The sequence below is a fragment of the Symphalangus syndactylus genome, chromosome X (assembly GCF_028878055.3).
Source record: "Symphalangus syndactylus isolate Jambi chromosome X, NHGRI_mSymSyn1-v2.1_pri, whole genome shotgun sequence".
Taxonomy (NCBI): domain Eukaryota; kingdom Metazoa; phylum Chordata; class Mammalia; order Primates; family Hylobatidae; genus Symphalangus; species Symphalangus syndactylus.
This window is the reverse complement of record NC_072447.2, coordinates 133,906,108-133,933,784: the sequence shown is the minus strand read 5'-3', so window position 1 is coordinate 133,933,784 and position 27,677 is coordinate 133,906,108. Positions and strand designations below refer to the sequence as shown.

Sequence of the window (27,677 nt, the reverse complement as noted above, 5' to 3'; positions counted from 1 at the left end):
TTATGACTGCATAGTATTCCATGGTGTGTATGTGCCACATTTTCTTTATCCAGTCTATCATTGGTGGGCATTTGTGTTGGTTCCAAGTCTTTGGTATTGTGAACGGTGCCACAATTAACATATGTGTGCATGTGTCTTTATAGTAGAATGATTTATAATCCTTTGGGTATATACCCAGTAATGAGATTGCTGGGTCAAATGGTATTTCTAGTTCTAGATCCTTGAGGAATCGCCACACTGTCTTCCACAATGGTTGAACTAATTTACACTCCCACCAGCAGTGTAAAAGTGTTCCTATTTCTCCACATCCTCTCCAGCGTTTGTTGTTTCCTGACTTTTTAATGATCACCATTCTAACTGGTGTGAGATGGTATCTCATTGTGGTTTTCATTTGGCTTTCTCTAATGACCAGTGATATTGAGCTTTATTTCATATGTTTGTTGGCCACATAAATGTCTTCCTTTGAGAAGTGTCTGTTTGTATCCTTCACCAACTTTTTGATGGTTTTTTTTTTTCCTGTAAATTTGTTTAAGTTCCTTGTAGATTCTGGATATTAGCCCTTTGTCAGATGGATAGATTGCAAAAATTTTCTCCCATTCTGTAGGTTGCTTGTTCACTCTGATGATAGTTTCTTTTGCTGTGCAAAAGCTCTTTAGTTTTATTAGATCCTATTTGTCAATTTTGGCTTTTGTTGCCATTGCTTTTGGTGTTTTAGTCATGAAGTCTTTGCCCATGCCTATGTCCTGAATGGTATTGCCTAGGTTTTCTTCTAGGGTTTTTATGGTTTTAGGTCTTACATTTAAGTCTTTAATCCATCCTGAGTTAATTTTTGTATAAGGTGTAAGGAAGGGGTCCAGTTTCAGTTTTCTGCATATGGCTAGCCAGTTTTGCCAACACCATTTATTAAATAGGGAATCCTTTCCCCATTGCTTGTTTTTGTCAGGTTTGTCAAAGATCAGATGGTTGTAGATGTGTGGTATTATTTTTGCAGCCTCTGTTCTGTTCCATTGGTCTATATCTCTGTTTTGGTACCAGTACCATGCTGTTTTCCTTACTGTAGCCTTGTAGTATAGTTTGACGTCAGGTAGCATGATGCTTCTAGCTTTGTTCTTTTTGCTTAGGATTGTCTTTCTTACATCCTTCTTTTTCTTTCCTTCCTTCATTGCTTCCATTAGCATGATGATCTGCCATGCAGAGGTAGGTTAGGAATGAAGGTAAGTAATACTTTCTAAGTATTAAACATAGGCTGATGCTGAAATCAAGTAAAGAAGAGATATGCCAACATGCGGAAACATACAGTATTAGAGATAGGGAGACATAGTTTGAAAAAGACTTCTCGAAGATTCTGATATGATCTTCAGTGGGTGCTATACCAGCCTAGCTGAAAATCACTGAGATAAATAAAAATGACTACTGTTTCATTCATGAGAATTTTTTAAGCAACCTTAAGTGAGTTTCTATAGCTTAATAAGTGCTTTTGCCTTACAAAATAAAACAGAACAAAACTAATGCTGAAGAAAATAGAAACTTACTTAGAACAACTTCTCAGATGGTTTCTAGTATTAGCAATTTGCTATGTCCATCAACTATGAGGAGCCCAATGAGGTAAAGTAGTTCTTGCACACAAAGGGAAAGGCATTTGCTACCCCCAGTGATCCTGCATATTGTAAGCTCTAGCAGACTGGGTGGGGAAGGAACACCATTGTCTAAAATGGACAAATAGAAGAAAAAGTTTCTAAGAGGTTTGCCCAGCTTTAAAAATACTTTTTACACATAATTAAACTAATTAGAGATTCTGTATTAATTCATGACCTTCTCTTTTAAGATATAATGTCTCATGGTGAGGTTAACCCTCTACCATATTTTAGCATCAATTACTTGAATCAAATATCCGCATCAGTTCCTAACTGAGGTTTCTGTTCCTCAGTGGCTTAGAAAAGAAGGTGTAAGGGAGATGTGTGCATCTCCTTATCTCTTTCTTTACCTGTTTGATGGTATTATGGGGAGGGACTTTCAAAATGCTTTTGTGGGAAAGAACTCCAGTGTTGGGATAGGATAAAGGCACATAATATTAGTTAATTTGATTGTTTGTCCTCGCCCTTCACCTTTGTAAATCGTATTCAACTCACCTGACTCAAATCCTATGCATCACAGAAAGCCTCCTCTTCTTTTGCTATCTACGTTGATTTTCCCCTTCTTTGAACTACAGCAGTATTTATTGTCTGTACTACCCAATCTAATGTTTGATTGGGCATTATATATTCTCCTGTTCTTTAGTGAGTTTATATGTGCCAAACTTGTTCCCCCTTATAGAAAACTAGTGATTTATATGTACTACAAATGACTGTTGGGAGGAAATGATTGCAAGTTCTTTAAGGCAAGGACTGTGACTTTCTTATTCCTTCGTTTAGTATTCTCCATGGCATATAGAACAATATATTTGGATTTAGGGAAAAATCACCTTTAACTACTGTTACAATTAAGATTTCACTCAATGTTGCTATCTAACTTAAAACATGCAAAATTTACAAGTAGATACTATGACGCGTATGTTATACAGTAATAGCTTTAGTCACTTGGACTAAATTGGCAGTATTCTTTCCCTTCTTTGCACTAGCCTTAGCTCATAGTACTGGTGGTCGTTCCTGATGGCCTTGATACTGGCTCTTTCTCATAATGACTAGTGGAAGCATATAGAAATGCTATTTGATGACTTCATGCAATGGAATAGAAATATTGAAGAAAATATAGGAGCTCTCTCTCTCTCTCTCTCTCTCTCTCCCCCCCCCTCCCTCCCTCCCTCTCTCCCTTCCTCTCCCTTGTTTCCCAAATATTCAAAGATCTATACCTGGTAAGCCCAATAGTTGTTTCTCTCTTAAAACACACAGAAAAAGGTTGACATAGACTTAAGAGGGCAAAATAAGAATGTCCTTCTAGAAAGATAGAGTGGCTTTTAATTCTCAGCAGTTGCTGGAACAGTAAAACAAGTATCAACTGGCAAGGTGTGTGTTAAAGAGATTTATATATTTAATCATTTCCCCTCTACACTTCCTCACCTTTGTACTTTCTCCTTGTAACATCAGGTAGAATACAGTGCCGACAATTGCTTCTCTTCCCCCCAGTAGACGTTTAAAATTATGAACGCTGTGTAATGAAATGGTGATTTTTATTCTGTCCTGGTGGTAAAATGGGATTTGCTGATGTGTAAAATGAGACAAAGATAAATAACAAACAGATGTTCCCACAAAATGTTCATTAAATCCCTGCCTAGCAGAAGATGCTGGATTACATGTGTTCAAACTCTAAATGTGTTAGAGAATAAGGATCTTTTATACCTTAATGCTCAATTTACGAAAGATGATATAGCTTTCTTTGTAAAAATCATAGTAATCAGTGACTTACAGTCGTTTCTTCATTTCAGAGTGGCTTGTCATGACTGTTTTTAAACTTTTCTTATTGATTTTGACAGTTCCAATTATCCAAACAGGCATCACCTTATTGAGGGATTATGAAGTGGTTTAAGCCTCATAGATTTTAAGACACCAGATAGGGGTTATCCAACATGTGGAAGTGATGGCTTTTACTTGGATCATCTCTAAAGGACTGTCTGCCAAAGGGATGTGATGGTGATTTGAGTAAGTGGGGTTAGGAAGGGAGAGCAAGAACAGACTCACCATCACCTTCTTCCTCTGGCTGTTTCATAAAAAGTAGAATTTGTAGTTCTTGATACAGCATATTGCTTACAGCAAGGCCTACATACTACTGGTAAGCCACTGTTATGGTGTGCTAAATTTTAGGCAGGTGCCCATTTCTGGTAAGTTTTAATATGTACTTTGTGCTCTAAATGTGGGAAGGAATACCTACCTTTCTTTACCTGGGGAAGGAGGTAGCCAGAGAAGGTAGCTCAAGAATGATATTTGATCTGAGTCTTGAAGGATGGTGGAAGTTTGTTAGAAAAGAGAACAAAAAGAATTTCAGTCAGAGGGAATAGCATTTGCAAAGACACAGAATCCTGGATCAGGAAAAACTGTCGATGACCTCCCAATAATCAATGTGGCTTTGTGTCTGAGTTTCCTCATCTGTAAAATGGACTTAGAAATGATACCTACCATATATGGTTGTGAAGATTAAATGAGTTGATATATGTAATTTAGAACAGTGCCTGACACATGAGAATGATTAAGAAGTCTGGCCTCGACTCATGAGTTTGGTAGCTGGAGTTTGGTGTATGGATAGGAAAGTGGAGAAAAACCAAGTTGATGTAATAAGTTGGGAGGTGCAGATTATACACTTACACTGTGCTAAGGAATGTGGATTTTTAAATAGGTGATTAGGAACTATTTTGGAATTTTAAGCTGGCCTTTCAAATATGTGACCAGATTTGCATTTTAGAAAGACTACTTTGTTTGCCTCGTGAAAGATAAATCTGGATGGGATGGAAAGGGGAAAGGATTTGTGAAAAATGGAGGCAGAAAGATCAGTTATAAGGCTATTTGCAATAGTCCAAGCAAGATAATGGAGGATCTAAATTAGGAGAGTGACACTAAAAATGAAAAGCAAGGTACAAATTAAACAGGTATTTTAGTTACTAGATGTCACAGACTGGCAACTAATAAATGTGTTTTGTTTGGCTCACACAGTATTTGAATCTGAATGCTCTTACATGGAACACACATTCTCCAATTTGACTTGGGCTCTGCAACACCCTATTGTATTATATCACATATTGATGTTGCCTGGGCTGACCATTTTATGAGTAGGAAGAGGAAGGAATTCAGGTTGATCCCTAAATTTCTAGGTCCAGTGACTGGATGAATAGAGGTATCAATACCCTAGATGAAAAAGTCAGGAGTAAGTTTGGGAGAAAAGATGAATTACATTGTGGGTGTATTAATTTGGAGGTATCTAGGATATCAGTAAGAAATAAAGATCTGTGGGTCAGGAAATAAGTCTGCACTAGAGATATAGATTTGGGAGCATTATTAGTTTATAGGTGGTAGCTGAAACCATTTATATGGATTATATCACTCGTATAGTATATTTACAATGCAAAGAGAAACGGTCTGAGCCCAGTAAGAAACCAGTGAAGTGACCAAAGATAATGGTGAAAGAAGAAAGAGTTTCAGGCATAGTGTAGACCAGTGATTCTAAGTGTGGTCCATGAACACCGGGGGCTCCGAGCCCAAGATTCTTCCAGGGAGTCTGAGAGGTCAAAACAATTTAATTCTAATATGTTATTTGTCTTTTTCACCATGTTGACATTTTCACTGATGGAGCAAAAGCAATTGTGGGTAAAACCGCTGGTACCTTGGCGGAAATTAAGAGAGTGGTACCAAATTGTATTTGTTAGTAATTATATTCTTTATTTTGTTTAGATATACCACATTTTGTTTATTCATTTATTGATTGATGTATATTGGGAATTTCTCATCTTTTGGCTATTATGAATAATTCTATGAAATTTGTGTGGGCATATGTTTTTATTTCTCTTAAGAATATACCTAGGAGTGGAAATGCTGGATCATATGTAACTCTATGTTTAGTCATCTGAGGAGTTGCCAGACTCTTCCAAGTAATTGTATTCTTCACTGCTGCACACTCACAGTTAAGAAAAAAAAGCCATTCTCAGTAATGTCTTTTATAAGTCAGTAACTATTATTAGTTTATTACATTTTGACCTTTATGTACACTTTTAAATGTTCTATGTATCAAATGGGAAGAACACATAAAGCACTTCTGATGCATACTGAAGGATAATGGTATTCATCCTTCAATAAGCCTTGCATCCTCTTATGCAAGTCTTAAGGTAAAGCATTTGCATGGTTGACTTGCAAACTGAACTAGCAGCTTTTTACACAGGATTCCAATTTTACTTGAAGGAACAACTGACAAACTATGGCTATTCTGTGTCACTGAGTATTTGGCAGTGATTTTCTAAAAAATAAAGCGAGCCTGTGACTTTAAGGAAGACAACTGGTATTTCTTGCCAATGTTAAAATTTAGAATTAGAATTTTGAAATACGTATCTGCCACCATGAGCTTGAGAGTTTACCGATGCTAATAGACTTCTATGATGAGGCCAGTCATGATGTTAACTAGTTTAAGAATATTGTGTAATGAAATGTGTAACAATTTGGAAGATCTGCATAACTCAGTGAACCAATATTTGTCAAATGATCAATGAATAATGTAAAATCATGCCTGGGGAAAAATCCATTTAAAGTACAAGACTGACCAGTGGTTTTAATATAACAAAGCCCCGAAAGTTCATTAATATAGATTCAGATTTCCCATTGCACTAAAGAAACTGCCACTGTTAAATTTTGGTGTAGTATCAAAGAATAATATCTACAATTATCTGAAAAGACTATTCAAATGTTCTTCCATTTTCCAACTATATATTTACCTGAGTCTAGATTTTCTTCATATATTTTAACCAAAAACATATCACAAAGAATTGAATGCAGAAGTAAACATTAGAATCCACCTGTCTTCTAATATGCTGTCTTCCATAAAAAATATTTGCAAAATTATAAAACAATGCCATTATTCTCATTGATTTTACTTTGTTTTAGAAAATAGTTATTTTTATAAACATGTTATTTCTGTTGACATGTGTTTGATTTGTTGTTGTTACATTTACATGAATAATTACTTTTACAAGTCATAGTTATAATTTATAATATAGTAAATATTAATAAATATAACCTACAAAAACCAAAGGCTCTTTGGGTTCTCAGTATTTTTCAAAATTATAAAGGGGTTCCAAAGCAAAGAGTTTCAGAACTGCTGTGGTAGACTACTAAAAAAAAAATGGGGTTAACAAGTGAAGAAACTTGTCTTACTGTTAAATAGCCTAGAATTCTATTAAATATAAGAAAGCTGAGACAATGAAAAAGCAAAATATGGAAAAATATGACTAAGATCCAAATTGAGTGACATAGACAGTAGATAATAACCAAGTTTCTAAAAACATAGAATGTGGACAAAAGTTGTAAGGGATTTGTCGGAAAGAGAGACTTGAGCATACATAGGATTTTGTAGAACAAAAAAGTGAACAGGATGCTTGCCCAGCTTTCCAAGCATGATGACCAGCATGAGCAAAGTTCTAGTGGCCGACATAAACATCATGTACTTTAGAAACAGTAAGAAAATCATCCTAGCTGGAGTAAATAGTTTGCACTGGTGAATAGCAAGAGATTAGTTGGATAAATAAGTTAAAGCCAGATTATGGAGAGCTTTAAATGTCAAGATGAGGGATTTAGATTTTATTGGCAATGGGAAACTATTAAATCTTCATGATTCAGGATGATGACATGATGAAAGTGATGGAAATTAACCTAGAAGTAGTGTGAATGAGAGGTTGGAAATAGACTAGAAATCAATTAGGACAATGTTATCTGTATGTGAAGTGGTGAGGAACTAGTTGCTGGAATGGAATGCAAGTAATGGATATCAGAGATATTTTAATGGTATAATGACTACGACTTGATTAGGAAAAGAGGATTGATATTGAGACTAGATGACTGAGAGAATGGTGATGCCATTGATAGAAAATGAAAGAACAGGGAAACCTATTTTAAATAGTTGATAATGACTAGGTTATTAACTTGTTTGTTGAAAGTGTGAGATTGCATAATAGAAATATGTATGCATAGGGAATCACTATATAGGGGTTTGAATGAGAAATATAAAATCGAGAGGCCACATATAGAAAGGTGATCATTGGGTTTCAGGAAATGAATGAGTTTTTTGAGGAAATGAATTATATAAAGCAGGAGCTCAGGAGCCAAATCTTAGGGTCTACGGCTATTAGGATATGATAGGAGGAGCCCCTGAAGAAGGCTGAAAAAACAATTGGAGACTATTAGAACAGAATCCTATCAGATTGCAGAAGCCAATGGAAGACATAGTTTCAAGAAGGAGATATAAATCAGCCATGTCAAATTCCACAGAGAAGATTTAATGTATAATGTAAGCTCTGTGAAAGCTCTCTTAAATGATCTCTGTATATTTTACTCAATGATGTTTCCTAAGTGTGTAGAATTGTACTTGGCACATAGTAGGTAGTGAATCAATAAATGAGTATAATTAGCTAGTGATGCTGAAAGTTTCGTGCAAAACTTTTAAATATAAGCATATTGAAGAAAAATAACTAATGAGCAACATCTTCAGATACAAACCTCTGTAAACATATTGATTCTCTCTATTTGCTTATCAGGCAGTATTATTGGAAGCCAGCACAGTGTTGTTGAAATGCACAGTGAAGATGGAGGTAGATCGTTTAGCCTTGCTGACTCACATATGAGGCAGCCAGAGGGAGGCAGATGATATGTCTGTTTGCATAATTCTACAGACCAAAACTCTGCTGGTAGCCTTAACTTCTAGTCTTTAGTTTGTGCTCTTCATCTGAATCGGATATATTCTTTTGCTGAGGATGTATGGTGCAAACAGTATTGGCCTCAAAATGAATAACTACTTTAGAATTTAAATAGTTATAATCACAGTCATTAAGAAATCTGATTTTTGTTTAAACTTATTTTGGTATTGGCTCATAAATTTTAGTTGCAAGTTTTTCAGAAGACCAGTGTATTCGTTAGTTTCAAAAATCTGTGTGCAATTTTTGTTGTTGTTTTTCAAGGCAGAGTCTTGCTCTGTCACCCAGGCTGGAGTGCAGTGGTGTGATCTCAGCTCATTGCAACCTCTGCCTCCCGTGTTCAAGCAATTCTCGTGCCTCAGCCTCCCAAGTAGCTGGGATTATAGGCACACATCACCATGCCTGGATTTCTTTTGTATTTTAGTAGAAATGGGGTTTCACCGTGTTGGCCAGGCTGGTCTCAAACTCCTGGCCTCAAGTGATCCACCCACCTTGGCCTCCCAAAGTGCTGGGATTACAAGTGTGAGCTACCATGCCCAGCCAAAAGATTATGTCCAATTTAGTTGTTAAAGTAGATTTGTTTATTTCAGTTTTGGCATGAGTAGCCATAATGGATACAAGAGGAAAATAGGTGATTTTACTGGAGGAAACAGTATGGATTCCCTCATAAACTACTTACATAGCAATGACTATGTTTTAAGCTTGGACTTTGTATTAGTTATCAACTGCTCTGTAACAAATTACCCTCAAACTTAGCACATTAAAGCAGCAAGCATTATCTTACAGTTTTTGTGTGTCAGGAATCTAGAAATGGTTTAGCTGAATGCCTCTGCCTTAAGATCTCTTGTGAGCCTGCAGTTAAGCTGCAGCTGAGCCTGTGGTTGAATCCGAAGGCTTGACTGAATTGGGGAGAGGATCTATTTTCAACCTCACTTGGGTGGTTCTTGGCAGACCTCAGACCCTTGCCACACGGGCTTCTTCATAGGGCTAACCCATGAAATGTCAGTGGCTACCCCAGAGAGGGTGAGTCAGGAAAGACTGCCCAAGACAGAAGCCAGAGTCATTTTATAATGTAATCTCAAAAATGATATCCCATATATATTAAATTATATATATGAAATCACATGTATGATTATAATTATATATAAATATATATACACTCACACCTGTATGATTTTTAAAGACACATATTTACTAAAACACAGTCTGAGAAGAAACTGAAAAGCCAAATGAGAAAAAGAGGTTTACATGAAGAGATAATTGATCTTCAAGTGACTCTTACAACTACAAACCCACCCAGAAAGACAGAAGAAAATGTTTGACATTAACAACTCCACTTAAATTTCAATACTGTTATTCAATTTATGTAAGTTAATGTGAAATAAGATACTAACTACAGTTAAATATAGCCCCTATATATGGGTTTTAGTGCATATTTGAAGACAAATAGAAAAAAGTAGACTAAACTGGTAAGAAATTGAATTTTAAAAACAGGTATTACAGATTACCTCATAGTTCATATTTCCTCTTACGTTTACTTCTATTACATTTTGGTTTAGTAACTGAAATTATAAGAATCCGCGCTTTCATAGAATGGTAATTTAGTAGGAAGCGGAACAATGCTGTCTTGGAGCAGATCTTTAAATTCAATTTTTAACTAAATTAATTTCATGAGGTCTAGGTTGTTCTATCTAAATCAGAAATTACAGGTATTCATTTAGATTCATAAACCATATCTCATTTACTTGAAATAAAAGATACAACCCTGTCTTGTCTACAGAGAGTAAGAAAGGATTAAGGCAAGAGAGAAAAGTGCTTTATTCATCATAACAACACAAGATGCCTATTTGAAACTGAGGAAGGAGAAGATATGTATAATATATAGAAGGAGTTTATTTGTGTATGTACATTTCAAAAGAGATACACTTCTGAAATAGTCATTTCTCATTTGGAAAGACAGACATCTGTGTGCTCAAAAAGGAAACTAATAAGTGAAAAAGGAAGAGTTTGGATTAGCTTATGTCTGAGGTCCCGCCTAGCTTTAACATTCTGAGTCCATGTTTAGATTAGACATTGGAGGTATAAGTCTCATTTTTGTTAAGGAGAATGAGAAAACATGCATAATTAAAACCTGTAGATCATCCCTAAACTTCATTTTAGCCTAAGCTTAATAAGAGGCAAACCAAATGTGTTTGTGTTTGTGGTGTCGGTGAGTTTTCACAGTATCTTGGCTTAGAGGTATCAGGAGAGGGTAGTGCTGTGTACCTTGCAATAGGAGGTATACCTTATTCAGTCTTTTGTGTCCTACCAGGAAATGTAGATAATTGCTTTACAGACATAAACCACTTTTGTATTCTCTGTAGCTCAGGAATTGGTCAGAGTAAGAAGTAAGCTGTGATTAGCCTTCCCTGTGCCCCTCAGTTATTCCTTTCAAATAGGCTTTTGTTCTCAAATTCTCTTATCCTTCTTAAGGTTAAACTAAGGTGGCTGCTCCGTATTTTCTCATCCACCACAGATTCTGTTTCATACTCATTCATTTATTTATCAAATACTTATTGAGTGCCTACTATGTGCTAAGTATTGTTTTAGGTGCTAGAAATACATCTGAGAACAAAAAACATCCCTTCCCTGTTGCTTAGGTTCTAAAAGGGGGAGATAGGCAAATGTTACACACCCACCCACATACACCCACCCCTCTCACACACATACTCAGAGTCTTAAGTGGTTTTATATAGCTGGAAGGTGATAAGTGATTATGTATGTATGTATGTATGTATGTATACATATATAGGCAATTAGTGATATGGAAGAAATAGGGCAGGTTTAGGAGAATTGAAAGCATTAGTGGGAAAAAAGATTGCAATTTTAAATGGGATGCTCAGTGTAACGTCATTGAGAAGGGACATTTAAGCAATTATTTGGAGGAATTTGGAGGAGAGTGGCTATCTGGGGGAAGAGCATTCAAGCAGAGAAAAGAACCAGCACAAAGACCTTCAGACGACAGAGTGTCTGGATTGTTCAAGGAACTAGAGTTCAAGGAGCTAGTGTGACTACAGCAGAGCGAATGAACAAGAGGAGTACTAGGAGATTAATTCACAAGAGTATAACAGAGGGAGGGAGCAGATCTTGTAGGCTCCTAAGTAAATACCTTGTAATTGCCATTGTAATTTACCTTGTAAATACCTTGGCTTTACTTTGAGTAAAATGAGGAGTCCTTGGAGGGTGTCGAGCAGAAGAGTGATATAATGTGGCTTTTAAAAGGATTATGCTGGCTACTGTCTTTTTTGTTGTTTAAACCACTTTATTGGTATAAACCACTTTACTGGTATATGATTGACATACAAAAAGCTGTACGTATTTCATGTGTACAACTTGATAAGTTTGGAGATAAGTATACACCACAAAACCATCACTTCAATCTATGTCATTAACCTATCCATCACCTCCAAAACTGTCCTCCCACCCTCTTATTTATTATTATTTGTGTGTATCACAAGAACACTTAACATAAGATCTACCCCCTTAGCAATTTTTAAAATACACAATACAGTATTGTTAACTTATAGGCACTATACTGTACAATAGATGTAGGCCTTACTCATCTGGTGCGACCAAAACTTTGTACCCTTTGACTAATACCTTCCCATTTCACTCTCCTCCCAGGCCCTGGAAACCCTGGTATTCTACTTTCTGCTTCTATGAGTTTGACTACTTTATATTCATCATACAGTGCTATTATATAGTATTTTTCCTTCTGTGTCTGGCTTATTTCATTATGTCACTTAGCTTGACATTCTCCAGGTTCATCCATGTTGCTGCAAATGCCGGGATTCCCTTCTTTTTAAGGCTAGATAATTGTTCTAGAGTGTGGTTGGTTGTGTGTGTGTGTGTGTGTGTACACCACCTTTTCTTTACCCATTCATCTATAAATGGACATTTAGATTGCTTGGCTATTATGAATTATGCTGCAATGAACATGGGAGTGTAGATATCTCTTCAAGATAATGATTTCCGATCCTTTGGATTTATACCCAGAAGTGGGATTGTATGGTAGTTATATTTTTAATTTTTTAAGGAACCTCCATATTGTGTTTCAATATACATTTTCACTAACAGTGTACAAGAGTTGCATTTTTTCCACATCCTTACCTACATTTATCTTTTGTTTTTATTGTTGTTGTTTTGATAAATGGTCACCCAAGCAGGTGTGAGGTGATACCTCATTGTGGTTTTGATTTGCATTTCTCTGATGATTAGTGATGTTGGGTACCTTTTCACATACCTCCTGGTCATTTGTATAGATGTCTGTTTAGGTACTTTGCTCACTTATTATTAATATTTTTTGCTGTTGCATTGTAGGAGTTCCTTATTTATTTGTGATAATAACGTTTTATCAAATATATGGTTTGTAAATATTTTCTCCCATTCTGTAGGTTGCCTTGTCATTTTGTTGTTTCCTTCTCCGTGCAGAAGCTGTGGCTATCTTAAAAAGAGATTACAGGTATATGAGCAAGGTGGAAGCAGGGAGACCAGATAGGAAGCTGCTTCAGTAATCTAAGCAAGAGATGGTGGTAGATGGAAGCAGGGTGGAAACTGTTCAGTGGAAAGAAGTGGTTAGATTTAGGATACATTATGAGGGTACAACAAACAGGATATGCTAACAGATTGGATACGATGTGTGAAAGGGGGAAGTCAAGGATGAACCCAAGTTTTTTCCTTCTGACGAAGGAGGTTACATTTACTGAGATGGGAAGGACTGTAAGTAGAGTAAGCTTGGCATGTAAGAGTTCAGTTTTAGACATGATGGTTTGAGATGCTTACTAGACATCGAAGTGGAAATGTCAAGCAGTTAGGTGAGAATACAAACCTGGAGCACGGAGGAAAGGTCTGAACTAGAGCTATGCATTTGGGAGTGTTCAGCACATGCATAGTATTTTAAATCCAAAGAAATCCACGGGAGTGAAGACAGAGAAGAGATCTAAGAACTGAGCCCTGGATTAATCCAATGTTAAAAAGTTGGAGAGAAGCTGGGCACAGTGGCTCACGCCTGTAATCTCAGCACTTTGGGAGGCCAAGGCAGGTGGATCACCTGAGGTCAGGAGTTCGAGAGCAGCCTGGCCAACATGGCGAAACCCAGTCTCTACTAAAAATACAAAAATTAGGCCAGGTGTGGTGGCTTGCCCCTGTAATCCCAGCTACTCAGGAGGCTGACGCAACAGAATTGCTTGATCCCAGGAGGCAGAGGTTGCAGTGAGCCGAGATCATGCCACTGTACTCCAGCCTGGGTGACAGAGCAAGTCTCCATGAAAAAAGAAAAAAAGTTTCGGAGAAGACAAGGAACCAGCAAAGAAAACTGAGAAGGAATGGCCAGTGAGCAGGAGTAGGAGGAAAATCAAAAGAATGTGGTATCTTGAAATTAAGTAAATTGACCACTGACCACAATCTCTTCTGCCCTCTCTATTGCCATTGCCTTATCCCTAGTTCAGCACCACGTGATTACTTGTCTAAACTGCAATGGTGTCTTAATTGTCTTCTTGCCTCCCTTATTTCCTCTAATGCATCCCCCACCCTGTCAGACATTTTTATTTCAAACACAAGTTGGATCCTGTCACTCCCTTGCCCAAAACACTTAATCTATTTATAGTTTATACACACTCTGCTGCTTTTGTCTTCCATGGCTTTGCCTTTGCTTGTGTAGTCCATTGTGCCTGAAGTATACCCTCTACATTTCTCATCACCAGGTGAACTCCTACTTATTCTGCAAGACTCAATTCAGGTACTATCTCATTCAGGAAGTCTTCCCTGATTTTTCCTCTGGACTTCAGTTTGCCTTATGCATATTTTTAGTTTTGCCTTAAACATTTTTAAAAATCAAATGTCCAACAACGATAGACTGGATTAAGAAAATGTGGCACATATTAAAAATCATTTTATGTTTATTTATCTGTTTATCCCATTTAGGTTTTTGTTTTTTGTTTTTTGTTTTTTGAGACAGAGTCTTGCTCTATCACCCAGGCTGGAGTGCAATGGCACGATCTCGGCTTGCTGCAACCTCCACCTCCCGGGTTCAAGCAATTCAAGCAATTCTCCTGTGTCACCCTCCTGAGTAGCTTGGATTACAGGTGTGCATCACCATGCCTGGCTAATTTTTGTATTTTTAGTAGAGAACTGGATTTCACCATGTTGGTCAGGCTGGTCTCAAACTGCTGACCTCGTGATCCACCTTGGCCTCTCAGCGTGCTGGGATTACAGGCGTGAGCCACCGTGCCCAGCCAGGCTGTTATTTCTTTTCTTTTTTTTTTAATATTATTATTATACTTTAGGTTTTAGGGTACATGTGCACAATGTGCAGATTTGTTACATATGTATCCATGTGCTGTGTTGGTTTATTTCTTAAAGGACAGTGATCGTATCTTGCCCATCTTTAAACGTTTGGCACCTAGCATAGGGTCTGACACATAGTAGGCAGTAAATAAGTGTTTAATGAATGAATGAATGAATAAATGAGGGGTCACTTTTTCTCCTTGCTCTGGATATGTCAGTTTCAGTTTAGAGGGTTATAAATTTTTCTCTACAACTTTGAATTGTTTCCAATTCTTCAATTTAAAATTCTAATATAACTAGTTATGGGACAGAATAACTGATTTGCATCTCAGATGCAGGAGAAGCATGCAGAATAACAATATGCTGTGGGTTTGATAGCACTCAAATATTATATCTCTCAGTGTAATCAATATACATCTGAGTTACTGTAATACAGCCCATACTCACAAGTTGAATTTGTTAGGTTACTGCACTTACCTCTCTAGGATACCAATACCATGTAAAATAAGTTCTTATGGGAAGATTCATGTTTGCTTGTATCTTTGGGGAGAAAGAAGATAGTGTCATCCTGGACCTTTAAAAAGGTATTTAATGCACATTTATCATAATCTAAAAGAATAAAGCTTGACTTTTTTTCCTGGTGTGCTTTATTTCATAAGTAGAAATGTAAAAATGCCCATTATTGGCCGGGTGCGGTGGCTCACATCTGTAATCTCAGCACTTTGGGAGGCTGAGGCGGGCGGATCACCTGAGGTCAGGAGTTCAAAACCAGCCTGGCCAAAGCATAGCGAATCCCCATCTCTACAAAAAATACAAAAATTAGCCAAGTGTGCTGGCATGCATCTGTAGTCTCAGCTACTTGGGAGGCTGAGGCAGGAGAATCGCTTGAACCTGGGGAGGCAGAGGTTGCAGTGAGCCGAAATTGTGCCATTGCACTCCAGCCTGGGCGACAGAGCAAGACTCCGTCTAAAAAAAAAAAGAAAAAAGCCCATAATTAGGTATACCTGTCATCTAGCCAATCCAGCATTCTGTTTCTGAGAAGACTTTATTAGGAAATCATCATATGTCCCACTAATACCAACCTCAAATGGGTAGTAGTATTTCTGGGAGGAAAAACATTCTAATTTCTTTCAGTAGTCCCTATGGATCTATTGTCGTGATTTTATCTAACATATTTTTAAAATTGTTCATTTGTAATTAAAAAAATTCTATATTTGAGACAAAAGAGTTTTCTAATTACATTTTGCTGTTTAAAGGAATACTTTTATTGAATTCAGCATTCTTTTTCACTTAATATTTTTGACATACATAAAACTATACATAACTAATATATATAACTTGATGAGTTTGGAGATAATTATATGCACCATGAAACCACCCTCTATCTATGTCAGAAGTCTGTCCATTACCTCCAAAATTTCCTCCTGCTCTCTTATTTATTATTTGTGTGTATGTGGGGATAAGAACTTAACTAAGATCTACCCTCTTAGGAATATTTAAAGCATACAATGAGTATTGTTAACTATAGGTGCTATGCTGTACAGTAGATCTCTAGGACTTGTATAAATGAAACTTTATACCCTTTGACTAATACTTCTCTGTTTCATTTTCCTCACAGCCCCTAGAACCCTTCGCATTCCGTTCTCTGCTTCTGTGAGTTTGACTACTTTAGAGATGACTTTAAACAAATGCATACACCTTTGTAGTTAACACCATAATGAAGACATAAACTATTTTCATCTCACCAAAAAGTTTCTCTATATGACTGTTTCCAGTCAATCTCCAGTCTGCATAGGCAACCACTCTTTTGACTTCTATCACTATAAATTAGTTGTCTGTTACTAAGTTTCAAATACATGGGATCATGCACTCTATACTTTCTGGTGTCTGATTTAGATTAACCCATGTTGTTGAGTGTTATCAGTAGTATGTTCATTTTTATTTTTGAGTAATGTGCCATTATATGAGTTAACTACAGTTGGCTTATCCATTTACCAGTTAATACACATTTGTGCTTTTTCCAATTTTTCTCTGTATTATGAATAAGTCTGCTATGAACATATAAAGCCCTTATTGCTGTATATTCCACTCTACGCACTGCTTTGCCCCATCTCACAAATTTAGATATGGCCTGTTTTCACGTTAATTCAGTTGAGTACTTTTACATATCCTGTGGGGTTTCTTCTTTGACCCAAGGATTATTTATATTTTTTAGATATCTCTCTGTTTTTGACTTATTATTTAATTCCATTGTGCCAAAGAAGATGTTCTATATGATTTAAATAGTTTCAAATTTACTGTGACTTGTTTTATGGACTTGAATAGAGTCTATCATGAAGAATGTTCCAGGGACTGTAACCTTAGTTCCTTTTGGAACTAAGACCTCTAGACCAGTAGAGCCTAAGGTCATAGTGACAGAAGGCACAAAATTTGCTTGTAAATCACTAGGAGTAATAGTGAATCAAGCCACTCCCATTTTTACCTCTAATACTTATTACAGAATCCATAAATCCTGGCTGTTGGAGAAATAACACCATATGTTGGACATTATTTTAGAGCATCCTGAAAGACATTACCTCTGGAAGGCATTGTCACCTACCTGGTACTGTAGCTCAATCTTCAAAAAGCCATTCCACCATTGTAGTAAACCTGCTTCTTCAGCATGATGGGAAACATGGCAAGACTAGTGAATTCCACAAGCAAAGGCTCATTACCATTCTTCATTTGCTATGAAATGACTTTCTTGATCAAAAATGGTGCTACGTGTAATACCATCATGGTGGATAAGGCATTCTGTACTTTTTAAAATGATACTGACAAACTACTTTCTAGAGTAGCTGAGACATTTTACATTCGCACCAGTAATACAAATGATACAGTTTCTCAGCATTCTTGGCAGGATATGGTGGTATCACTGTTTTTGCTTTTGTACTCTGATAGGTGAGAGTGATATCTCATTGTGATCTTAATTTGCATTTCCCTAAGGGCTAGTGATGTTGAGTATCTTTTCATTTGTTTATGTGCCATCTGTATATCTTCCTTATGAAATATCTCTTTATGTCCTTTGACCTTTCTTTCTAATTGGTTATATTTTTACTGTTCAGTTCTGAGAGCTTCTTATATAATCTAGGTATATGAGTTTTTTGGTCAGATATGCGCTTTACAAATATATTTTTGCCAATCTGTGGCTTGTCTTTTCATCTACTTAATAGTCTCCGACAGAGCAAAAGTTTAAAACTTTGATTAATAATAATGTATAGTTTTTTTCTTTTGTGGATTGTACTTTGGTGTCATGTCTGGAGCAAGCCCTAGATCCCAAAGATTTTTGTTTCTTTGATTATGCATATACATTTCAGAATAAGCTTGTCTAGCATATACATTTTAGAATAAGCTTGTCTATATCTGAAAAAAAATCTTGCTGGGATTTTGATGGATATTGCATTTAACCAATATGTCATTTTGAGGGAGAACTGCCATCTTTCCTATGTTTTGTCTTCCAATCCTTGAGCGCAGTATGTGTCTCCATTTATTGATGTCTTCTTTTATTTTTCATCGTTATTGTAGTTTTCAACATATAAATTATGTACACATTTCGTTAGATTTATACCTAAGTATTTATACCGAAGATTTATACTTAAGTACCTAAGATTTATACCTACCTATTTCTCTTTTTTGAACAACTGTAAATGGTATGTTATTTTTAATTTTGGTGTCCACATGTCCATTGCTAGTATGTAGAAATATAATTGATTTTTGTGGTTGGTATTAATTATAGCCTCTCACCTTGCTGAATTCCAAATTAATTCTAGGAGATTTTTTACATAGACCCTCATGTCACCTGCAAATAGAGTGAACTTTATTTCTTCCTTTCCAATTTGTATGCCTTTTGTTTCCTTTTCTTGTCTTAGTGCACTGGCTAGAACTCCCAGTACTGTATTGAATAAGAATGGTGACAGGATATGTCTTTGCCTTATTACCAGTAATAGGAAAGAGTATTCAGTCTTTCACCAAGATGTTAGCTATAGATTTTTTTTGTAGATGCTTTTAACCAAGTTGAGGAAGTTCCCCCTCTATTCCTAAGTTTTCCAAGACATTTTACCGTGAATCACTGCTGAATTTTTTAAATGCCTTTCTGTATTAATTAATATAATGTGATTTTTCTTCTTTATTCTGCTAATGTGGTGAATTCCATTGATTGATTTTTTGAATATTGATCCAGCCTTGCATCCCTGTAATAAACCTCAATTGGACATGATGTATGATTATTCTTATATATCTGCTATCATTCTAACTTTTTTTCTTATAGGTAAATGTGTTGTTTCTCTCTTGCTGCTTTCAATATTTTTTCATTGTCTTTAGTTTTCATTAGTTTAATTATTTGCGTTGGTGCAGATTTGTGTGTGTGTGTCCTATTTGGGTTTAGTTCAGCTTTTGGATTCTATAGGTTTATGTCTTTGGTAAAATTTCTGAAATTTTTACCCATTATTTCTTTGAATACCCATTCTTCTCCTCTTGTTCTGAGAATTCAGTCATACAAATGTTAGATCTGTTGTTATTGTGCTACAGGTCCTTGAGGCTCTGTTTACTATTTTTCACCCTATTTTCTCTTTATTGTTCATATTAGGTAATTTCTATTGTTCTATCTTCAAGTCCACTGATTCTTTCCTCTGTCATCTGTATTCTACTATTGAGCCCATCCAGGATTTTAAATTTTTGTTTATTGTATTTTTAGTGTTAATTTTTTCATTTGGTTTTTCTTTACATCTTTTATTACTTTATTGAAACTTTCTATTTTTAAATTTAAGTATGTTCATAGTTGCTCATTAAAGCATTTTTGTAACAGCTGGACTAAAATACTTGTCAGATAATTTCAACGTCTGTGTCATCTTGGTGTTTGTGTCCTCTGTTAAATTGATATTTCCCCGGTTTTTGATATAAGTGATTTTTATTTAATTCTTGACATTTTAGCTATTATAAGACTCTGGATCTTATTTAAATCTTCTGTTTTACTTGGTTTCTTCTAACATCATGCTGGCAGGGGAAGTGGTCATTACCTTATTACTGCCATGTGGAAGTAGAAATACAGACTCTCCACTCAGCCTCCATTGAAACTCTAGGAAATGGGGGTGGGGGAACCTCATTACTGCTGGTTGGAAGTGGAAGTTGAAGCTCCCCTTTAGGCCTTTGCTGACATCACCCTGGTTGGTAGAGAGGAGCACTTGATTCCTATGACATTGCTGATTGGGGTTTTAAAAAAACCCTCTCTGCTTGGCCTTCTTTGATACACCACCCCCGTAGGTTGGTTGGGACACCTCATTAGATCCTGGAGAAGGTGGAAGTCCAGTTTCCTCACTCAGTGCTTGCTCATAGGGATGAGGTTAGGGTGCAGTTTCTTGTGTTGTTTGGCTATTGTTTAAGAGTTTTCTGTCTTGCTGTACTCCCTCTTCTTTGTCCTTTGACTAGAGAAAGCTGGCTTTCTTGAAGCTTTTATTTTCCCTTTGCCCATTGGCATTTCTAGATTGCTGATTTTACCAATACCTGGTCTAGGATATATATAGTCAAAAAAAATACCCAGGGAATTCACCACTTTGTCATTCCTTGGGTCTCAAAGTCCCTAGTAAGTCTACTTTTTTTCTCCACCTTTGAAAGTGTTCCTATGTTTGTCTTATATATAATGTCCAAGTTTTTAGCTGTACTTAATGGGAGAAATAGAGAGATGTGCAACTACACTGTCTTGTCTTGGAACTAGAGACTCAGATATACTTTTTACTGTTGGAATTTACCATTTTAAATAGGGAGTTGTCCTATTATGATCTCCCATATGTAATGTTCATAATGGTCATTGAAATGGTATATTTCAATTATGTCCCTTCTCAGCCATTTTTTATCCCTTCAATCATTTAGTTGACATTAGTAGATGACCTTCAGCTTGATTATGACATCCTTGAATATCTTGATGGTATTTTTCAAATGTCTCAACTCCATGACTGTTTTTACTTCCAACTCGGGACACAGTAATTTTAGTGACCTCTTCTTGGGTTTCCTTTGAATACAAAGAAAAATCAAGACAAGTCTTCATTTCATTTAAAGCCATGCTCAAATTTCACCTCTTCAGAATGGCCTTTATGACCATTCTGGATATATTTGCCCTGCTTTATTTTCTTTATATCACTTATCACTATGTGATATTTTATTTTTCATTTGACTAATGACTCTCTATTTTGTGTCTATGGATTTGTTCATTGTCTGTCTCCTTGGACAGTGTGAGAGCTCTATAAGGGCATGGGCTGTGTTTTGTTCACTTTTGTATTCCCATTGCCTAGAAAAGTCATTGGCATATAGTAGGCTCTAAATAAATATTTTGGCCAATTGAATGAATAAATACGTCACAAGAGATTTGGGTGGAAGAGAGAAGAAAGAATAGAAAATTCTGGGTACTTAGTGTAAAGAACTTTAATCAACTCATATACTACCAGACAATAACATTAGGTTAGATATATACACCAAACTTAGGCCAAAATGTGTGAAAGGAAGAAAATAACTTCTATTTTCTTTCTTTGCTTGTTCTTTTTTTTCTCATCTAAGCCATATTTCTTGTCCTAGGATAGGGGCAAGGTCTTTCTAAAAACAGCAGTTGTAGCCCTCTGATGAGAAGGTGGTAAATTGAAAATTGGAAAAGTCTTGACTAGAAATTTCCACATTTTGCTTAGATGATAGAAGCAAGTGACAGTTTGGCCAGCTGCCCCAGGTGCATTAAAATTCATGTGGCCCGTGGACTAATTGGATCCATTCCAAATGTAGATCTTCCAAATGAAACTGAAGACATTGAATTGAATCCAGATTTTACAGGGGAATAGCTAAAATGAATAGAAGAAAGCAGTGATGTCATACTGTGTGGTCAGAACCCTGCCGTATTATCCTCCTCAGTATGACTTTTATTGTAGCTATCTGTGGAGCCACACATTGACTGGGCTGTCTACATTTGTTAAAGCAGAGAAAAGGCTGCTACCTTTTCCCTAAGATATCATTGTATCTTGGAGGAGGACTAGAAAGGGATAAGATATTTCTCATTTCATCTATTAGTTCGATATCTCTCTAAGCAACTCAGGTATCAGGTACCATAGATTGAAAAAAGAAAGCTGTTTTATAAAAATACATCCATTTATCCCAGCCTGGGCAACATGGTGAAACCTCATCTCTACAAAAAATACAAAAATTAGCCAGGCGTGGTGACACATGCCTGTAGTCCCAGCTACTTGGGAGGCTGAGGCAGGAGAATCACTTGGACCCAAAAAATATATATCCATTTATAAGGCATATTCAAAAAAGGAATAGTATATAGTATATCATAATAAAAATTAGGGCTAGGCTAAAACAAAAATGGGATTTAAGTTCACCTTAATGTCTTTTTAAATGTAATAGCCTTCTGGGGAAATACAATTCTGGTTTGAGAATATTAGTCATGTACAACACTTGTCCTGGATAACTGATATCACCTGAGCCATAAAATTGCAGAGCCACCTGGCCCTTTCCAGAAAGATTTCCTTCAGAAATTATATTGTTTCTTGAACAGGCAAAGCTTTTACTCAAATGAACTGTCTCCAGTAAGCTCTCCATCAAATTATCTGCCATTGGTGCAGTTGTTCTTAATTTCACTTAAGTGCCTGCTGGCTGACTTTGAGTGCAAAAAGACAAAACATATCTTATTGGATAGAATTTAAGTTTGGGGGGAAAAAGGAAAGCAGCTGCTGCCTTCTTGACCTCCCTGCTCTCTTCCCACTAGTAGTGGAATAGGGGGCAGAGAAAATAGCCTTTGTTTTTAACTTGATTTACCTACTTTGGGGACTTCCTTACTTGCAGCATGTGAATGTAAACATATAAAACGTATTCGTTGAAAGAAAAATTTCCTGGCAAAGCAAAATTCAGTCTGGTGATTTTCTCCCACAAAATTTTATTTCATATGATTGAGTAGAATTTTGCCTTTATTTGTTCTGCTGATTCAAGGAGGATGCTAACTTAATGGGTGTACTTTTTTGCTTTGTTTTTATTCTAATATCACCATTTGTAATTGTGGGTAGTAAATAATAGAATGAATAATGGAGAAATTTGGTGGCTTTTCTTATAACCCTGTACATATAAGAAAAAAATTCCATAAAATATGGAAAGTACTTTATACCTTTTTGCTGAATTTCAGTGAACGTGAGTAATAATAACTTCACCCATCCATCCATAAATTCATTATTTATTTATTCAATGTTTATTTGAATGCCTGTTGCCCCAGGCACTGATGATACACCCATAAAAAAGATACAGAAGTGGATTTTCTATTCCAATGGGCCCTTGATGGTGTCCTGCTCCTTAAAGCCCCTCTTCCCCTCAAGTGCATTCCCATTTTATTTATTTTGTTTTCCCCAACAAGATGGTGAACTCTTCTACACTTGATCTTAGCCAAAAGGCCGAGAAGCGATGATGGTGAACTCTTCTATGGTAGAAATCCTATCTTGTGCTTTCTATGATTCTAGACATTCAACATGTTGGACTGAATTGAACAATGGCTATTGAAGATGTAGGTGAGGAAAATTTCACAGTCATAGGACATTAGATCTAGAAGGAATTGTTAAAGATGATTTAGCCCATAGATTTTCAAACTGTGTTCACAGGATCCATGAAGGCATCTGTATAGATACATGTAAGACTGGTTCGGGGAGAAGGAGAGGCCCAGGAGAAGGCTTATGAGCCTATTATGACCTTCCCTGTGCTTCAAACATAAGATTTCTACTTTCAGCTCTTTTATGTGTAGGATATTCCTGTAAGATGTCCTTTGAATAACCGGTTGGCTGCTAAAAAATGTTGGAATCCGCTGACAGGTCCAACATCTCTATCATAAGATAGGCCTAAAAAGGTTGAGTGATTTGTTCAAGGTCATACATATAGTTAATAATGCTCTTAGAACTAAAACCAAAATCTTCTAATTTCCAATCTGGGGTTCTTTCTGTGACATTCTGCTGTTTCCTGCTTCACAACTGTTGCATGACCAGCCCAATGCTTGACACATAGAGAGCATAACTGAAAGAAAGAATGTTAAAATCCACTTTGACAACACTTCTTCTCTTCTTGGACATAATTCAATATCTTGGCACTTAGCAAAGTGACTGTCACACAGTAGGTGCTTAATGGTGATGGTTGTACGGTGGTGGTTATTCTTGATTGATTGTTTATCTTTCCAGATTAAAGCACTCTAATCCTTTTATTCTATTCTCATAGTCTCCCCTCCACCCCACCATCCCTTCAAACATCTTTCTTGTCTTTAGTCTCTGACTACAGTCCTTGGGATGGACTGGGTGTGAAAACTGGAACATATATAGGCAGTTCTAACTTAAGCGTAACTAACTTAACTAGCTAGCTTAAGCTGCCACTTAAATCCCTTTACTTTATATCTTTAATTATGTAACAACAGTTGTTTATTGTTAAGATTAAGAAAATAAATAACTGTGAAATACAAGTTTTACTAAAAATGGTTTTGAAAGTTCAGTTGGGTGTTTTGTTTGTTTGTTTGACTGATGGCTTTAAAAGTATAATTGAGCCATTAGTTGATTTATCCTTCTCACTGCATCTCTACAGATGCGAGTTTCATTTTAACTAGTGCTTTCAGCTTCTTGCTATGGTTTCTTTGGGCTTAGTTGGTTTCCTTTTCCTTTTCCTCATCTGTTGCCTACTCACTGTTTTGCAGTTGGACATCTTCTCCAGCCCAGATTACCTAATATTACTGACAAGGATTTTCATCTTTCCTCAAGGAGAGATCATTTAGGATTGCAGTGTTTTTTTTGTTGTTGTTGTTGTTTTTTTTCTTTTTTTTTTTGACAGAGCCTCACTCTGTCGCCCAGGCTGGGGTGCAGTGGCACAATCTTGGTTCACTGGGATTGCAGTTTTTTACATCTTGCAGACAGATCTTCTAGGACCAATTTGGCCAGAATGTTCTCTCTGGTGGAAATATAAGATTGCTTTAGGAAGGGTCTGCTGCCATCAGCCACTGCTGCTACTGCTGTTGCCAGTGCAGTGGGAGGGAGAAAATGGGCTTTGTGGCCAGATAGAATAGATTTTGTTTGTTTCTCTGGTTTATTTTTGCTTTGGGTTGATTTTACTTCTGTCTTATTAGCACCTTATTAATAGAAGAAAGTATTACAAAGAGAGTTTAGAACTCAAAGGTAGAAATCCAGTCTCCATTTGGTAAAAAAATAGGACCTCCACTTTAAAAGTTCATGCTAGATTTACAATATTTAATTTAAGGTTACTTGCACAGTTTTCTTTTACTCTCTACTTTTTTTTTTCCTCAGAGATGACGTTTTCTTGAGTAGTGTATCTATTGTGGTGTAGATTTTGGCATTATGTACTGAGAATCTGTAATTCAATCTTTTCAGGTGTTCATCTTTATTTAATGACATTGATAAATAGAACTATGGCTCTTTTTGTGCATAAGATCTTCTAACTATGTGTAATCATAATTATTGTACAGTGATTTTTAAAACCTAGGGGTTTGTGCAGTGAGCCGAGATCGCCCCACTGCACTCCAGCCTGGGCGACAGAGCGAGACTCCGTCTCAAAACAAAAACAAAAACAAAAACAAAAAAACCCTAGAGGTTTGGAGAAACCAGGACCAGTTTCATCATTTTCCAGATAGTAGATGACCAGGCTATTTTTAGAGCTTTGAAACTGGGTTTATTAGATAATTTGTGGTCATGAGACTGTAACTAAAACTTGTCTGAAGTTATTAGACTGAAAGCTGATCTCCTAGCCTATAATAATACTGGAACTAGAATTTACATACTTAGAGTTACTTTTATCTTTAATACAATAGAATGATTGAACATTATATAATGTACAACAATAGTTTGTATGTATCATAGTCAGTCAGCAAACATTTATTGACTATAATCATTCACCGGAGGAGTGCAGATATTAGTTTCACAACAGCTAGTTTAAATTTGTTCTGTTAGTGAAAGTTTTATACTGTTGATGTACATAGATTCTTCTTTATGATATGTGTCTGGGTTAGGCAGAAGAATAGACAACTGTCTAGGTTTTAGTTCTGATTTTTCTATGGATCCTTTGTCATCTGGCCTTTTTTTCTTAGAGGTCACCTAATAGATAGCACCCTGCTAATATAGCAGCTTAATTGTTTTTTATAATTGGATTCAAGGCAACATCAGTCACAAGTGAAATTAATAACTAGGTGCTCTATACAGTAGAATAATATATTTTTACAAACTTGGGACATTTTTCTAAAAATATAATGTACAGATGGATGCCACTAGTAGCACAACTAGAAATTATGCTTATATGTTAATATGAATAGACAACCACAGACAGTCTCAGGAGTTCCTTAAAACAACCCTATTTATTTATTCATAGGTCTTAAGTATATCTGACCAATACTTAAATATAGTGTAAAAAAAAAAAAACACTTCATCCTCCATTAAACTAGACCTCAGTGCTCATCTCATGCTGAGCTCACCCCAGAGATTCATCTTTAACACAAACGTGAAAACACATTTCGTTACAAATATAAATAATACAATTCAACCTTTTCAGGAGATTTCTGGGAACTTCCTACTTCTCATTCATTACAGCCTCCTGAATTTGACCTTAGGCCTTTAAGATGTTTCAAGAATGTTTCCCCATTCACTTTTGTGGGAAAAACTCTACTTCCTCAATAGGGACTGGTTGGACATAGTTTCAGCTTTCTGGTTATGAAGTATGGATTTTTTCTCTCTGCGCATTTCCCACAGTACAGGCATTGTAACTTTTAAGGAGACAGTATGCTAAAATTCAGATTTATGAAAGAAAAATCAAAAGCAAGTCCACATGAAGGTTGGTGGTACATGGATACCTCACTTTGTACCGAAAATGTGTTTCCAATAAACTGAACATATAAATTCCATATTTGTAGAAACAAATCTTACTTACATGTACAGTGTTAGCTTAGCATTGTAAAAGATTGCCGGCCGGGCGCAGTGGCTCATGCCTGTAATCCCAGCACTTTGGGAGGCTGATGCGGGCAGATCACCTGAGGTCAGGAGTTCGAGACCAGCCTGACCAACATGGAAAAACCCCATCTCTACTAAAAATACAAAATTAGCCGGGCGTGGTGGCCAATGCCTGTAATCCCAGCTACTCAGGAAGCAGAGGCAGGAGAATCGCTTGAACCTGGGAGGCAGAGGTTGCGGTGAGCCGAAATCATGCCATTGCACTCCAGCCTGGGCAACAAGAAGGAAACTCCGTTTAAAAAAAAAAAAAAAAATTGCCATATGGAGTGCTTCTGTAATACACACAGAAGCAGTCTTGCTTTTCTGGTTTGTGGATTGGATAAGGGAACAGTGGATTTTCTTAAAGTAGGGCACACCTATACTCTGTATTCCCATATAAAGTTTTTAATTTCAAAGACTGACCCCTTTGTTAGACCCTGATTTCTCAACCTGATCTTCCGTAGTCTCTTGTGGTTTCTTCCTACTTCATTAGTCTAGTGACTCAGGTGAGCTTTCCTGACCCTGATCTCTGCCTGGCTATCATATGTTATACTATATCAAAATATAATGATATATTTGTATATTTATAAGTGAGATATAGCAGGAATTTGTATAGGAGCCCTACAAATATATGTGTTTTTCTATCAAAGTTTTATGATATTCAAGACCCAGCAAGCACAATGCACATTGTAAAAGTTTTCTTTTTTCTATACATTACTACTTATTTTAAATATTCTTGTTTTGCTTCTTAACCTTTTACATGATATACTAACTCTATCCATTACCGAAGCATAACCACTTCTGAAGTGAAATGTCATCTATCTAACCATGTTAAAAATACTATTGGTTGGCCAGGCACGGTGGCTCATGCCTGTAATCCCAGCACTTTGGGAGGCCAAGACAGGTGGATCGCCTAAGGTCGGGAGTTCGAGACCAGCCTGACCAACATGGAG

General features: G+C 36.5%; 1 protein-coding gene across 5 annotated transcripts in view; it reads left to right on the top strand.

Moving 5' to 3' along the window:
* The window catches only part of ENOX2 (ecto-NOX disulfide-thiol exchanger 2), a 285,625-nt gene that overhangs the window by 29,474 nt on the left and 228,474 nt on the right, over window positions 1–27,677 (top strand). Inside the window, exon 3 of one of the 5 annotated variants that reach the window (XM_063634730.1) lies at window positions 16,320–16,354. The exons of the other annotated variants lie outside the window; for them this stretch is intronic. The gene's annotated coding sequence lies outside the window, so the exon portion shown is untranslated. The remainder of the gene's footprint in view (window positions 1–16,319; window positions 16,355–27,677) is intronic. 5 annotated transcript variants of the gene reach the window in all.